The sequence below is a fragment of the Hemibagrus wyckioides genome, unplaced genomic scaffold (assembly GCF_019097595.1).
Source record: "Hemibagrus wyckioides isolate EC202008001 unplaced genomic scaffold, SWU_Hwy_1.0 Contig21, whole genome shotgun sequence".
NCBI lineage: Eukaryota > Metazoa > Chordata > Actinopteri > Siluriformes > Bagridae > Hemibagrus > Hemibagrus wyckioides.
In genome coordinates, this window is record NW_026690782.1 from 183,371 (window position 1) to 197,422 (window position 14,052).

The window sequence follows — 14,052 nt, forward strand, 5'->3', positions numbered from 1 at the left end:
TTATGGTGTTAACATATTAAATATTAACATATTAAAATGAACACTATAGCTTTATGGTGTTAACATATTAATCTAGCCATGGGGGTCACAGTCCAGTGACTTCTGTGCTGGTCCCGGATAAATAAAGAGGGTTGCATCAGGAAGGGCATCCGGCGTAAAACATTGCCAGATTTAATGATGAGAATCGTCAGATGTAATAAATGAGGATATGAAGCTAGTGGGTGCAATTGTTGAGGATGCAGCAGATAGGGATAGGTGGACAGAGATGATTCGCTGTGGAGACCCCTGAAGGGAAAGTTTCTAATCTTTACAAGTTTTTGGTTTCCACGGTTCTTGGGTATGAATTGTAAACTGATCAATCTGTCTGAATATCATAAAAACTTTGCTGAAGCACAAATCTTCTTTAAAACACAGCATGGCTCATATCTTCAAGTATGCTGATGACAATACAGTGTTGAGTCTCATCAGCAAAATATTGAGTTTACATACAGAGAGAAGGTGGAGGAGTGCGAGGACAAGTGTAGAAGGATTAATCCATAGGGGGAACTCTTAATTTCCTGCAGACATATATGAGAGAAAACATAAAAAAGAAATAAAAAGCATCCTGTGCAGCTGTACCATTGTTTAATATGAAAAGAGTATTCTGTCTCAGAGCACAAGACACTACAACAGATGAAACAGATGAGGTGAAAAACACAAAAAACTTCATCACCGGCTCTTTTACTTCAATCAAGGATCCTTACCAGAAAGTGTACAATAAATACAGTTTAAAATAATAAATAGTGCATCGAGCCACTAGCTTTGTTTGTTTATTGATTTAATGTTTTCAACTATCTAACTGAGTATTAAACTTTTACTCACCGTGTTTGTGCTTTCTTGGGAAATGTCCGTCATGTTCGGACACGTGCTTTTACGGTCATGTGACCTGAATATATTTGCATACATAATGGTGGTTGGGCGGGGTATTCAAATAAATGAGCTTGTTTCATGTTTGTGTTATTGTTTTATATTGAAATGTCTCAAAAAGACTTTTTATGTCCTGACACTTACATCTGACTATAAAAAATCAACAATTAACATATCATTTTTTTCAGTGGGAGTACATATATTACTTTAAAGGTCCTGCTCATGGCTTGAACCCCATTCTGCCATTCAACAAACCAGCAACCCTTAACTACTTGAACCACCACAGCTGACAGAGTCCTTTCAACATACAACAGACTTCTGTACAGGATCACAACACAAAGGAAAGAAACCAGTGTCAGAAGTGGGATTTGAACCCACACCTCCAGGGGAGACTGCAACCTAAATGGAGTTCAGTTCTGAGTGAATGAGCATTTATTAGGCTGCAGCTACAGGTCAGGGTTGAGTGTGTTTGTATGTGATCATATACTGTCTGATAAATTTAAATTTACGCTTCCAGCAGTATCCATAACCACAGGTAATGAGGTAATAAATAAAATAAGCTACAAATATAACAAAAATACAAAATACCCAAATTTAAGGGTACAAAATATAACAAAAAATATAACAAATAACAAAATATAAAAAAAAACTATAATAACATAAATATAACAAAAAATACTTAATACAGAGATTTAAAGGAATATCAGATAAATATTGTTGAAAAACATGATTCTGAAAGTACAGACATAATGAGGTAATGTACAAAAACTGGGTATGTGCCTAAACAGCATGTTTATGAGTCCTGTGCAAATCTATCTATCTATCTATCTATCTATCTATCTATCTATCTATCTATCTATCTATCTATCTATCTATCTATCTATCTATCTATCTATCTTTTTGCAGATGTTAAAGGACGCCAGCCTTCTAAGGAAGTCCAGGTGGCTCTGTCCTCTCCTGCACAGAGTGTCTGTGTTGGCAGTCCAGTCCATTTGATCATCCAGCTGTACTCCAAGGTATTTGTAGGTCTTGACAAACTCCACACAGTCACCGTTGATGGTCACAGGCTCCAGTTGAGGCCTGGGCCTCCTGAAGTCCACCACCATCTCCATGGTCTTTGTTGTGTTGAGGTGCAGATGGTTACAGTCGCACCATGCAACGAAGTCCTGTATCAGTTTTCTGTCCTTCTCCTCCTCATAGCAAGGTTGGGGATTTTTCAGGGTGGATCTGGGGCTTGGTTCCACAAGGTTTAAAGCTGTAGTTTTTTTCATACTAGGCTGTGCTAATGGTGTAGTAGATGAGTGAAATATTACATTGCAGTATGTAGTAAATATGAATAAATATGAGTGGGCAGAGCTACATTTGGAGACATCTGAGACAGAAAATCAAATATTATTATGGTTAATGTAACTGTGTGAAGTGAAATATTGGAGCTGAAATTAATGAATGGATTAAAGTGCAGACTTTCAGTTTACTCTCACTTTACTAAACACACTCTAAGTGAAAACCAATGCACTAGAGATGTGCAATGAGAATGAATTTCTGCATGAGTGATTGATTTAGGCAATGTTACTTTATTAAAAATGAATATTAAAAAAGAGACACCCATTTTTTCTGTCTATTGTCAGTGGTAAAGTCCACAGAAATTCTGAATTTAATTAAAGCAGCTGAAGTTCAGAAGTTGAATAAAGTTATTGTCTGCAAATTATTATTTGTTGTTATGATTTGTGAATAAAAATAGACTTGTTTGTTAATGTCTTTCTCTTTTCTCCAGAAGATGGTAACTGTTGGCCAAATACTAGAACCCTGCTCACATCCCCCAAAAATGAAGACCTTTGTGATTATACATAATTCTTTGCAAAATAATATAGACTCTATCTGTTGTTCAATCCTACATACATAGTGCTAGACTTATATGTAGAATTTGCAGTTATTACATACAATATCATTAAAAATGTTTGTCTTATATTTGTAATATATTTGTCTCCAGCAAGGACAAGCACATTACAGCTGAATAAAATGGGCTCTGGACAGATTCTCTCATCATAGGATAAGAAACTTTACCCTTTCTTTATAAACACAGTTTCATGTTTAAATGACCAATCAGCAGATATGAGATCAAGTCAACTAGTTTTACACAGCGGTTTTATTAAGCAATGAGTTAAATGACAATAAAGAATAATAGATAACAATGAAAAGAGCCTGGTTTGTTCCTCACCTAATAAAATACCACCTCATGAAAATGTAATCCTATTTAATAAACATGCTTTCAAATACCTTATTGTCCAGACACCACTTATAAAATATAAACAATAATAAAATAAAATATTTACTCATTTTAATTATTAGTATTATTTTTTCCTGCTGTCAGTTTTTGTTTTGTTATTTGTTTACTATGTAAACAGTTTCAGCACAGTTTCCCAAACGAGGCTTAATGTAAAGCCAGGATGTTTCTCTGTCATCAACACTGGAGACACTGTCATGTGATGCTGGGGGGTGGAGCTTCCTGAACATTTATCATGGTAATATATTAGAGTACAGAAAGAGCTTTTTCATTCAGCTAAAACCAGTCATCATGTTCACTGTTATATTCATGTGTCTGTGGCTTTCACTAGGTGAGTTAACACCTTTTGTTAGTTTAGATATTATGTATTGTTTATTAATTGTCTGGTGTTATAGAAAGCATGATTTCTGTGTGTAATTCTGGCTTGATTGTGTTAAACTTTATGTTCTCTTCTCTATGACAGGTGACTCCATGGCAGATTCAATAAAGCCACTTTCCACTCAGAATGTTGTAGATGATGGTGATGATGTTTCTCTGTCCTGTGAATATGAAACAAGTTCTACAGGATTCTCCCTGCACTGGTACAGACAATATCCAAAATCTAAACCTGAGTTCCTTCTTTATATTCACCAATATGGAGATCTAAGTGCTAACATTCCCCCAAGAATGAATGCTACACTTAAAGATAAGAAAGTGGATCTGATCATCTCCTCTGCTGCTGTATCAGACTCTGCACTATATTACTGTGCTCTGGTGCCCACAGTGACAGGAAATCCAGCTGCACTGTACAAAAACATTGACACAGTTTTCTTTCTCTCTCAAAATGTATATTTTTAATTTAGTTTATATTACTGGTAAATGTTGTATTATTTAGAGACAGCTCCTTTCTTGATGGGATGCCAGTCTTTCACAGTGCATCATGCACACACATTCACACTCTCCTTCACTCTTAGGAGCAATTTCTAATTAAATTAGAAGTGCACTAAAGACAAGCTATGGCTCCAGATATATAACATTGAACTATATATAGCATCTAGCATAATTCACTCAGACCAGTGATGAGGTAATGAGGAAATCTCCAGAACTAAGGAATGAGTTTGAGGCTTTGCAGGATATAAGAATTAGACCTCTCATGCTTTGTTGCTTCTGTTGGGATGGAGTATATCTGTGTAATTTAACACTGCAGTGTTTTGTCGATTCATTTTATATTTTGTGTGTATTTTAATCTGTTTGTGTTAAAGCATTACACAGGAAACCTGCACTTCACATAGAATTATCTCTTCAGATGGTATAACCACTACAGACCAATTCCTGGTATTTTTACACAAGTGACTAGAACTGCCTTTATATATTAGTGCATCATATTTTTTTTTCTCTTGTGCACAGTGTTCAGTTTGAGTTAGAGAGACTCTAGCAAAAGTTTGGAAAAAGAAGAAAGTGTGAAGCAAAGACAGAATTATCTCTTAAATCTTCTGAATGGTTTAAAATATCCTGCTGTGATTTATGATCAGGCGTTTAAGCGAATTCATCTAAAGGGAATTTTGTGTGTTTAATCCCCTGATAGGACAGAAAGTATATCATGTGAATTGATAGATTTCTGAAACAACCAATACAGTTTAGTTATTGAGGTTTATCACTGTTTTCAACAACTCTTTAAAACAATAACATGCCCAAATACAAACTCAGCAACATTTCAGATAGAAATACATTTGGAGTTATAAATCCATCACACTACCCAGTGCTGTAAATGCAATTTAAATATATGATCTAATATAAAATGATTAATACAGAACATCTGGATGACGTGGATGACCAGAAAAAAATGAACCATGTCAAGCATGTCATATAAACATACATACATACACTATATTGCCAAAAGTATTCACTCACCTGCCTTGACTCGCATATGAACTTAAGTGACATCTCATTCCTAATCCATAGGGTTCAATATGACGTCGGTCCACCCTTTGCAGCTATAACAGCTTCAACTCTTCTGGGAAGGCTGTCCACAAGGTTTAGGAGTGTGTTTATGGGAATTTTTGATCATTCTTCCAGAAGCGCATTTGTGAGGTCACACACTGATGTTGGACGAGAAGGCCTGGCTCTCAGTCTCCGCTCTAATTCATCCCAAAGGTGTTCTATCGGGTTGAGGTCAGGACTCTGTGCAGGCCAGTCAAGTTCATCCACACCAGACTCTGTCATCCATGTCTTTATGGACCTTGCTTTGTGCACTGGTGCACAGTCATGTTGGAAGAGGAAGGGGCCAGCTCCAAACTGTTCCCACAAAGTTGGGTGCATGGAATTGTCCAAAATGTCTTGGTATGCTGAAGCATTCAGAGTTCCTTTCACTGGAACTAAGGGGCCAAGCCCAGCTCCTGAAAAACAACCCCACACCATAATCCCCCCTCCACCAAACTTTACACTTGGCACAATGCACTCAGACAAGTACCGTTCTCCTGGCAACCGCCAAACCCAGACTCGTCCATCAGATTGCCAGATGGAGAAGCGCGATTCGTCACTCCAGAGGACGCATCTCCACTGCTCTAGAGTCCAGTGGCGGCGTGCTTTACACCACTGCATCCGACGCTTTGCATTGCACTTGGTGATGTATGGCTTGGATGCAGCTGCTCGGCCATGGAAACCCATTCCATGAAGCTCTCTGCGCACTGTTCTTGAGCTAATCTGAAGGCCACATGAAGTTTGGAGGTCTGTAGCGATTGACTCTGCAGAAAGTTGGCGACCTCTTCGCACTATGCGCCTCAGCATCCGCTGACCCCGCTCCGTCAGTTTACGTGGCCTACCACTTCGTGGCTGAGTTGCTGTCGTTCCCAAACACTTCCACGTTCTTATAATACAGCTGACAGTTGACTGTGGAATATTTAGGAGCGAGGAAATTTCACGACTGGATTTGTTGCACAGGTGGCATCCTATCACAGTTCCACGCTGGAATTCACTGAGCTCCTGAGAGCGACCCATTCTTTCACAAATGTTTGTAAAAACAGTCTGCATGCCTAGGTGCTTGATTTTATACACCTGTGGCCATGGAAGTGATTGGAACACCTGATTCTGATTATTTGGATGGGTGAGCAAATACTTTTGGCAATATAGTGTATCATATAACTGTTTTATGCAAAGTGCGATGACTCTGCAAGTAAGACAGACGCGTTAGGAACATCAACTTTTTCCTCAGATGTGGTAGTCATTTACTAGGAAAAGTCTTGCTACACTCAGAGTTGCTAATGTTATCATCAAGCGCTAACCGAATTCTGTGTGTAGTTAAATGCTAACCTGGAAAATAGCATGATGTTAAAACACCTGGCTCATAAATGCCACTGAATGTTGATTTATTCATTATGAAGGATTTTTTTTTTTTGCTAGCACTTGATGCTAGGTCTAGCTACAGTTTAACTCTGGTTGTATGGAGCGACATGTTGACGTTCCTGATAGTTCTGTCTCATTTCCACCTTCACTGCACTTCTATCTCGTACTAAACTGTTATGTGATAGCTAGACAAATATCCACAGCCTTTAAATTATTCCTGGTGTGCAAATTTTTACAGAGATATTCGGTTATCTTGTCTAACCATAAGCACCTTGTGTGTGTGTGTGTGTGTGTGTGTGTGTGTGTGAAGGTGTTCGTATGGGTGGCAGGGGGAGTACTGCAATCAGTGTATCCCATACCCCGGCTGTGTGCATGGTACCTGTGAGGAACCGTGGCAGTGTCTCTGCGACACCAACTGGGGAGGACTGCTCTGTGACAAAGGTAGTCCAGTTTCCATGGAAACGTGCGCGATATTACCATATACTTTAAAGTTATTAGCATATAACTAACGCTCACATGTTAACTGATATTAATATCAGTGGATCGTTGGAGCGGGGTGTGGATCGAGATGTGATCGTGTGTGTGTGTGTGTGTGCGTGTGTGTGTGTGTATGTGTGCGTGTGTGTGTGCGTGTGTGTGTGGTTTAGACCTAAACACGTGTGGCACCCGGCAGCTGTGTCTGAACGGAGGAACATGTAGTAACACAGGACCCAACAAGTATCTTTCTAGTACAGCTAGATCAGCATATCTCTCTGCCCTAATCGACGATAACAAAAACAATCCTAAATTTTTATTTAGTACTGTAGCAAAACTAACTAGGAGTAAAACCACTGTAAAAAAGCACACACCATCTATATGCAGCAGAACCTTGTGCAACACTAACTTCCTCCTGCTCAACTCTGACAAGACAGAGGTGCTTGTACTTGGAGCACATGCAGCTACAGATGTGGCATTTAAAAATGCGCGCTTTTTCCCACGGTATGCCGCGATTCCGCCCGCAGTGTGCCGCGAGATCCTGCGAGTCGGCGCTTTGGTATTTAAATGCATGTGTTGTACTTCACCGAATTTCCACCAGGTGGCACATGGTACAACTCTGGCCTGAGCACATTATACAGTATAACGCAGTTCTTATATATATATTTTAATACTTTAATACATATATAATAATATTTACATTTTAAATGAATATGTATAAATTTACCCGTGACTGTGTGAGTGTAAAGCTGCGAAGTATTTTATGTGCTTTGTAAATACTTAATTGCGCTGGTGTTGTCCTGCCATTTGCACATAACTTTTTTTTGTTCAACTTTAAAGATGCCTGTGCAAAGATAAAAATTAAAATGGAAAACCTCTTCAGATTAAAGTCATTATAATGCAAAATTTAACTGGTAGTTATTCCAGAAAAAAAGTCAAACTAAATAAAATTGTGACAAAGTAGTAATATTTCGCAAATAAAGTTAACACTATGAGAATAACGTAAAAATCACGAGATTCGTAGCAATACAGGATTAAATTCGTGATATTTTGAGAATAATGTCATTATTTACATTAACATGTTTAGAGTGATGAATAATATATTAGGCCTATTTGTGTATAGTGAAATTAAGGTATTAATAAAACGACTTAATGCATATGAGAATACGCATAAAAGTGAAACTTTACTCGTTACAGTTACTCTCATTGGTTGGTGATTATTGTTTCGCGCGCAGAGAGCAGCGGAAAAAAGAATGGTTTATTGATCTACCTAAATAAATATGATATTTTAAAAATGTCAAAGAGACCGTCAAACATATTTTTTAATTTTTCAAAATCCATGAGAAAAGCTGATGGTGTGCCTGATCAAAAGAGATCCTGAGAAGATGGAACTGCACACCTTTTATCAAGATAGTGGGAGACAGAAGCAAAGCGAGTTACACGGAGACAGAAACCTCCACTGATCAGATAAATGATACTGAGCACAGTCCTACTAAATCGCATATGGTAGCAGATAGCAGAAAGCATATGGTAGCAGATAGCAGAAAGCATATGGTAGCAGCATGGACGACGGCAGGCCATGTTAAGGTGGGCTTTAGCCCCCTAACATTTCTACTCAGCCCTCCTAAAATTCTGCCATTCTCCATAAACTCTACACCAGGAACGATTCTAGGATTTTCATTTAAGGGGGCTCAGCCCCCAATGTGGGTATAATAGTAAAAATATAATAATTAATTAATTAAAATAAAGGTTTGACTAACAGGGTAGGATGGTGATCTCCCCAATCCCCTTTAAATTTTACATAAAAACAGACTTTGGCTCCTCCCCGTCTTTCAGCGCGTTCTTCAATCCTCAGACCACGGCGTCACAGAGCGAGGATCAGAGGACGTGTGTGTGTGGGTGTGGGTGGGTGTGTGTGGGTGTGGGTGGGTGTGGGTGGGTGTGGGTGTGTGTGTGATCAGGAAGACTCGTATTTGGCTTGTTCAGTACTCAAATGTTTACCATCCTACCCTGTTAGTCAAACCTTTATTTTAATTAATTTATTTATTTTTACTATTTACCCTCATTGGGGGCTGAGACCCCCTTAAATGAAAATCCTAGAATCGCCCCTGGCAAAGAGTTAAATGGCTTCAACTTGGGGCATATATACATTCTAATGTAGCGGGCGTCAGAATTTAGGAACACATATCATCTGAAATATATGATCAATATGGAACAGAATAATACACGAGACCATTCAGCAACGGATTAATGTTTATAATTGCGCTACCACCGGTTAGTGACGTCATGTTCCGGGAAAACTGAAGTTGTGTGGTTGGTGTCGGTCACAGCGGCGAGACACTGCTGGTTTTGTTCCGGAAATTATTCATGTACAAATTAAGCACTGTTTGGGGGGCAATATCCAGACTTGGACCAGGAGCGATTGCAATATTTGAAGGGATAATGGACCGGTCTTTCTTCGAGGAAGCTATCATAAAAGAAACCACCGCCCAATGTAATCACTCAATAAAAACCTTAAAATAATAAAAATGTGGTCTGATTGCATTAAATAAAAAATAAACATTATGCAGACTCTTCAGCTTGCTCATCATTTTGGTTAGAAAGTATTAAACCGATTAAACTAACTAAAGACTAGATTGTGACATACAAAGGTGAGTTATTGTACAGTTTTATCCCCGAATTCGGCACCGTGTTCTGACAATCTAACTCATAAGAGTAAACCCTCCCCAACCCTAAAAGTCAGTGTGGGGGAGGATCTCTCAGATAGTCTGAACACCGCTCGAACCGGTTTTTACATGTAAATTACATTTAGCACCTCTTTGGGGAAGAAAGGCGAAGAGATCGCCTCAAAAACATCCTAAAACTTCCCCTAATTTAATCCACTAACAAACATCCTGCTGTCTATGTATATTAATGTATATTTAAGCTGTGAAACAATAAACAAACAATATTAAATCAGATAGTATATCAGAACTACTGTAGTAGGCGGAGGCTCCTGTAAAGCTTTTTTATATGCCATTTAATGTCAAAGAACTGCGCTACATAAACTCAGATGAATGTGGGAAGTAAGATTCAGAGTGCATGAGTTTACAGTACTGTACATAGCAGCGGGCTGCGGGAGGGAGATGCTGCAGTGATTATTAAACAGAGACCATGTTCAGATAGATAGATATATTTCATATTTAGAAGTGTTTTAGAGAATATATAAACGTGACATAAGATAATATATAAGTGCTACAGTAACGATCAAACGCGTATGATGTAAAAACTATTAATAACTGAGCCATAAAAATGTTAGAGCCATTTGACCAATCCATAAACAAATTTTTACATATTGCTATAATATTATAACAATGGCTTGAAATAGCTTTTAGGCACAATATGTTTTATCCATTTCACTCAAAACGAGTGCGTAAGTAGAAGAAGGGCGCATTTGTAGAATCTTAAGATTTTTTTTAAACGTATCCTGATGGAGGCTCGCGCTCCGTGTTCAGCTGCCTGCAGGGCAACGCGCTCTTCACGCTTCCATCACACGCAATAAAACCTCACACCAAGTTAAATATGAATTCCACACGTTTACTTTCTTTGTTGCTTGTTTTAATCTGCTTCTGAGAGAAATTCCGTGGCCAAGCACATCATTTAATGTGTTTGACTTCATGCAACAGTATTAAACTCATGCAATATAGGGAATAAGTTGTAATGTTTTATTTATTTTCACTTCATGATGCAGAAAAACTAGTTGCTATTTAGTGCTTTTGTTACCTCTAGGTTGGTGTAACAGCATGCCCAGATCCAGAACACCAGAGGGAGCCCTCACCCGAGTATTAACACACACAAACTCAATTCCGGGTCTGCTTGGGCATTTAAGCAGCACACACCCTTTATTACACGCAAAGTATCATTCCCTCGAGATGTACCAAGCCTTTGTTGAATTACTACCTTGATATTGCTATGAACCTTGCCTGTTATTATCTGACTACGAGTTTCTGTTTTGGTTTCTAGTGTTTGCTTTCCGGTTTTTGACTTGTGCCTCGCTTTATGGTTTCCGATTTCTGCATGTGGATTTATCAGTAAAGATCTGCGCATGGATTCGAACATTCCGGTCTCAGACGAGTCCTTACAATAGGATTATTGTAATGCCTTACTGTCTGGATGTACCAGTAGGAGCATAAATTAGCTCCAGTTAGTCCAGAACGCAGCAGCTAGAGTCCTAACTAGAACCAGAAGATATGAACACATCACTCCTATCTTAGCCACACTACATTGGCACCCAGTCAGATTTCGCATTGATTATAAAATACTGTCACTGACCTATAAAGCACTAAATGTTCTCCCGCCACAGTACCTGAGCGATCTTTAGTCTTTTATGATCCGACACGCCTACTCTGTTCAAAGGGTGCAGGTTATTTGGTAGTACCTCAAGTAGAAACCACACAGTTATGGAACAGCCTTCCAATTAGTGTTCAGGATTCAGACACAGTCTCAATGTTTAAGTCTAGGCTGAAGATGCATTTGTTTAGTCAAGCTTTTAATGTATAGTTTTCTTAAGTAAAGGAGCAGATCTGGAAGGTTCATGGTCATAGAGTGTTTGGTGACTGGGATGTGTTGGATGCTGTCGCCTTACCACCCTCGCAAGTCGCTCAGGTTTGCTGACTGTGAAGTGGTTGGATGCTTTATGTCCCGGGAAGCCTTCATGTCTGTCACCTTCAGGCTCTCCCTTTTAGTTATGCTGTCATAGCTAGTCTTGCCGGAGTCTTTAAACATCACATGATCAGAAGCATACTTAATATCTTATTAATCTTAATATCTTAATATCCTATTTTCCAGCTTCCGGTGTGACCACTGCCTCTACCCCTGGTCAGAGTCTTGTTGCTTGGTGGTGCTCACTGATGCTGTGGATGGATCTGTGTGGACAGCCTGACCCAGGAGACAGCCATGGACAGAGCCACTTGGGGACTTTCACACCATCACAGATCTGCCATTACATCTGTCAGCTTGAGACAGCAAGGAATTAGTGTCTTTAATGACCTCAGAAACTACAGTGACCTAATAGTTCCCCATGAGCCATTTATTGCTGTTGTAAAAAGGACATTAATCAGCTACAGTTACATTATTTACTGTCCAGTGTCACCCAAATGAGGATGGGTTCCCTTCTGAGCCTAGTTCTTCTCAAGGTTTCTTCCTTATATCATCTCAGGGAGTTTTTCCTTGCCACCGTCACCACAGGCTTGCTCATTTGGCATAAAATAAAATAGGGATAAAATAGTTTAATAATTTAATTTAATAATTTTTTATTTTTTAATTATATAAAAAATATATCTATCATTCAGTGGTGTGCTGTCAGGGCCAGCAAGGCCTTCTCTGCTGGCCTAAACAGCAGTGATCCGAATCACTGACTTGCATTTTAATATAATTAAAATATTTTTCCATGAATGTGTATTAAATTATTCTCCATAGTCTATTCTCTACATTTCATAGCTTTGCTCTTGGTTGCGCTGCTTCCAGTAGTGTATATTTATGATAAGAGTATTTATCCAATTATATTTCAGCCAGTAGCTGATATCATGTGTTGCCAGGGTGAAAGAAATCTGCCTTAAGGCCTTCAGAATCAATAGTGCAGGCGCCCGTAGCTTAAAATAAGTGGCAATGAAACTGTTACATCACTGGGGCCATCTAGCAGGCATACGATTACGTCAGCAATTTCCCGTCCTTTGATTGGATAATTGGAGTAGTCAGAGAGGCAGCGAACTGCACATAAACATTGTTTCTATATTCGCTGTGTCCCATTTCGGATGCTGCGTCCTCAGGAGATTGCTCTTTGCTGCATATGTCATCAAGAATGTCTTTTTTGAGAAATGTAACCGTAAAAAAATTGACTATTCCTTGTGAGGTGTGAAATACTGTAGCCTAATTTCTTTATTACTTTGCTATTTAACGGTTGATTATTATCTATTGCCATAGCATCCAGGGACGATTCTAGAATTTTCATTTAAGGGGGGCTCAGCCCCCAGTGAGGGTATAATAGAAATAAAATAAAATAAAAAAATAAAATAAAATAAAGGTTTGACTAACAGGTTAAGATGGTAAACTTATTGCAGCATTCCACTGTATTGCATAGATATGTATAACACAGTACTGAACAAGCCAAATACGAGTCTTCCTGATCACACACACACACTTGTCCTCTGATCCTTGCTTTGCGACGCAGCAGTCTGTGGATTGAAGAACGCGCTGAAAGACGGGGAGGAGCCGAAGTCTGCTGCCGTTTTCATATGAAATTTTGAGGGGACCGAGGCGATCACCAATTTGTGTACAATTTATAGAGAATTGTAGAGGCCTAGCAACGCCCATGGTGGCGTCATAATGATGGTATAGAGGTGGATTAATTCAGGAAGGTCACCAGTGAAGGCCTAGGTCTGAAATGCACAGTCCACCACTGGTATCATTACATAACTTAATTCCACAATGGGTTCATTCATTAATCTTCAGTAAAGTCTTTATCCTGATCAGGGTCACGGTGGCTCCCTATCATGGACACACTAGGCACAAAGAGGGAACACACCATAGCAACGGAATCAAGCACATGGACACTAACACAAATCATGTGTAAGCATTTTTTTATGTTGGCTACTGGAACCAGTGCTACTTGATGAAAAGAAACCAACTTGTACTTAGTTAATGTTGACTATTTACATGAAATAAACGTAAAGTTAAATAAAGTTCCTGCAACTTAATACCTTTCATTTTTTTGTGTTCTTTGGGCACATACCCAAGAACACTACTTGATGATGTCTCCTTTCCAGCATTTTGGACTTGCAATAGTAGTCAACTGAAAAGTTTTGCACAGGCCCATAGAACAGGAAGACGTGCATTTGCATGGTACAGTACAATAGCATCAGTGCTTGACAACCCAGTAAAAAGCATTCTGGCTTGTTGGTTTGATGGAATGATTCATCCTTTTTGTGCAAGACGTCCTGGGTTCAAATCCTGTATGAGCCTATGCTTTCCCATTAACTCTTTGTTCTGCAAGACTTGGATTTTGCTTATCATGTTAACCAAGATTCATG

The 14,052-nt window shown here is 38.9% G+C and overlaps 1 long non-coding RNA gene across 1 annotated transcript; it reads left to right on the forward strand.

Annotated features, from left to right (window-relative positions):
- Positions 1 to 6,815: 6,815 nt before the first annotated feature.
- LOC131350105 (uncharacterized) lies at positions 6,816 to 13,704 on the forward strand. Its single transcript, XR_009204131.1, has 2 exons — positions 6,816 to 6,952; positions 11,813 to 13,704. It is a non-coding gene; the product is annotated as an uncharacterized LOC131350105 (long non-coding RNA).
- The last annotated feature ends 348 nt before the right edge of the window (positions 13,705 to 14,052 follow it).